This window comes from Pelobates fuscus, chromosome 4, assembly GCF_036172605.1.
Source record: "Pelobates fuscus isolate aPelFus1 chromosome 4, aPelFus1.pri, whole genome shotgun sequence".
Lineage (NCBI taxonomy): Eukaryota > Metazoa > Chordata > Amphibia > Anura > Pelobatidae > Pelobates > Pelobates fuscus.
Window position 1 is genome coordinate 308,345,830 of NC_086320.1, and position 3,535 is coordinate 308,349,364.

Sequence of the window (3,535 nt, forward strand, 5' to 3'; positions counted from 1 at the left end):
ATAACCCCTTTCGTGCTGAAGTGGCTGTCAATACATTTCACAACTGTGCGTTTGGCGGTCCTTCCAGTTCTAAAGTGGTTTTTTGGAGAAAAAAAAAAAGAAAGAAAAAAAAAATAACAAAAAAAAAATGTATATTAAGTTGCATTCACCAGCACTACGGATCCTACACAGAAAAGGTATTCTGAAATATTGTGCCTGCGGTTAAAATCCCTCTCGACCATCTCCAACGATGATCAATCACTCGTGCAATGAGCGGCAGTAATAGTTTATTACCACAAATACACGGTTTTCTCAAAGAACAAGGCAGATATTTGGTTTTATCACTAGATGATATTTTTTTAATTTATTTTTTTAAAGTCAGTTCTTAAGCCCCTCATTTGGTTCCTATGAGAAGTTGTTCTCTTGTAGTTGGGATAAATTAGTAGCATGGTTTTTTTTTTTCCATTGGTTTGTTAAGTAAGAAGTTTTAGTCCGGTAAAATCCTAAATAATTAATACCTTTATACTATAAAAAAAAAAAAAGAAAAAAGACCATGATAATCCTGAAAAGAATGTATTTTTTTACGCTAGCTTTCCTTTTCTGATACCCACCTTTTTTTTTTCTTTTTTTTTTTATATCAAATTAGCTAAACAGGTCTGGATGTTAAGTATGAAACTGTTGTGAACTCATGTTATTTAGTCTGTGTTAATAGGATGACTTTACAGATCTAGTTCCTTAATTCTGCACATTCCCTTCTCAGGTATTTGGAAGCAAACCTCTTGGGATACTCGTTTTCTCTCGTTTCACCTTTATCATGGTCCCTCTACTTCTTTGGGGTAGAACGAATCATGACAGGTCTTAATGTAATGTGCTTTAAGTCATTCTGTGACAACGGGGCACTCCGAGATTTGGTAACATCACATCAATGTACTCCTAAGAGCCGAGATTTGATGGCATCTTAACTCCTGAAGTGTGATATTGCCATATATAGTATATTACTACCTCCTTCATCATTCACATGCTTAACAGTGCCTAGCGGGGAAGCAGCAACTCACAGCCAATATGACAAACTGCTTTTCTTCTTTCATATCCGTCTATATAATATCTCTGGTAGCTTCGTAGTTTTCTTAAATTGCTTATTTGTTTTTTAAAGTCAGCAGACAATATAACCAGTTAGGTCACGAAGACTATATATAACATATGACTGACAGCAGTAGGATTGGGGTAGCCCTGTGGTTTTATAATATGCGGAATATATCCTCAGCAGGACATGTTTAGCTATTGTGGTTTGGGCAATCTGACTATCAGTTCAATTGAAAGTGATCTTGACCAATCATAGCCAAAATCTACCTCTCCCAGCCAATCAGGTATCCTGAGAGTCAATACTTCTCAATGTTAGAATTATGACCTCAGGACTTCCCATCAGGGACATATATAGCCCAATATTACAGACACTTGTTCAATGGATTCTACCATGAACAGTTTTTTATCCTTTTCCCATTACATAAAGCTATACATTTGTAGAGCAATATACATACTAGATACATAGTTTTAGCTTCTTTGCTCTCTGTTTCTTTACAAATAGCTTAGATTTAGTTTTTTGTACTCTTTCAGTCTACAATGGAAATCCATTCAATCTTATCTGATAGCAATGATATTTTACCAACATCTCTTTCATGTTACTTTGTATGTATAAGCAGACAAATTCACATTTGACATCCATTGGAAAGCTCTGCTATATGAAAATATAAAATAAGATCCAGCTCTAGATTATAGCAGAGAAATCAGACTCAGATCACAGAATATGCAAGTACAAAGAAGTGTAAAACTGGTTTGCAGCCAACAAAATTCTTGCAAAAGTGCAGAATTGTGGAATTAAGGACTTCAGTGATATCTGAAATAGGGTCTGGACTGCTGGCAACCAGGGGACCCAAATAAGTGTCAGAACATTTGATAATAGTTTGACTACTTACGGTACGATGGTGCCAGGGAACTACTGGCAGCAATAGCATTGCTGTCGTTGTTATGGTGCTGGTTTGACCAATTTACAGTTTTTTTTTGTTAGGAACATTGCTTGATCTCTATAATAGATTGCTGATGGAAACACAATCTCCTTTTTACTTGCATGATTTTACAGTCAGATGGAAAAAACAGTAAATGAGAAATCCATTAAAAAAACAAAAATCATAAAAAGTAAGAAAAAAATCATAAAAATAAAAACAAATGTATCCAAATAAGAGAGAGAAACCATTATATGCATACAGTTGTTGTTTCGTGATATCATTTTTCAGTTACATCATTTTAATACTCTAAAACTATCGATATTATACAAAGTTGCTTAAAGTAAATATTTCTTTCTTTTAAACAAAGACAAAGTAAAGCTCACTGTATTAGGACATAAAATGTTTCTCATTACAAAATCCAGTAAATAGCAAGTAAATAAGTAAATAGCCAATGCTGTTTTATATATATATATATACCGTACTATATTTTTTACATCACTGGCACTATATAAAAAAATTGAATTTTTTATGACTGCTGCAATTGTTTGCAGGTATGGACTCGTTTTAAAGAGAAAAACATTAATATACATATAATTATATATTTTTGAACATTAACAGTGTCTTTTTATTGCCAGCTGAATAAAAGGCAAAGGTTAGTTGACAAGTTGCCTTTGTATTGAATTAAACTTAGTGAAATCCTAAGAATGGCACTTAAACACTGTGAGCTTCCTTGTCAAACTCTCTAGGTTCGCATAAACAATAGTTTTTCCCTGCCAAAGTTCCAAAAAGTTTAACGTCTATTTTCACTACTAGAAATCTGATTACCAAATAAATACCTAAATAAATAAAGCAAACCTGAAATGTTCTACAAAGTATTAGTCCAAATTAAATTAAACTAAACAAAATTGATTTAACCTCATTTAATCTTTACGAGGTTTATGAAAAAATTGTTAATAACCAAAATGCAGAAGTGAATCCAAAATAACCAATCTAAAAACAAAGTAATTTGTTTCAAATTTTCAAAAGTTGTGTCTTTTTCTTTTTCTTTTTTCAATTCAACAAAATTCAATTGGCCTGATATATTAAAGGGACACTATAGTCACCTGAACAACTTTAGCTTAATGAGGTTGTTCAGGTGATAACTATAGCTCCCTGCAGCCTTTCTTATGTAAACACTGTATTTTCTGAGAAAATACAGTGTTTACATTGAAAGCTAGGAACACCTCCAGTTGCAGTCAGTCAGAGTGAACCAGAGGGACTTCTGAGTTGATTGAGGCATAAAACTCCTCAATCCACTCAGATCTGCTGTCAGCAGAGCACAGGGCAGCATGCAGACACTCCCACTGCATGCAGACACTGAACTTTCCTCATAGGGATTCATTGATTAAATTCATCTCTATGAGCAGATGCTGATTGGCCAGGGCTGTGTTTGAATCATGCTGGCTCCGCCCCTGATCCGCCTCTTTGTTAGTCTCAGCTAATCCTATGGGGAAGCACTGTGATTGGATCAGGCTGTCACATATCATCAAACTGCTGTGTTTTTACAGTCTAAC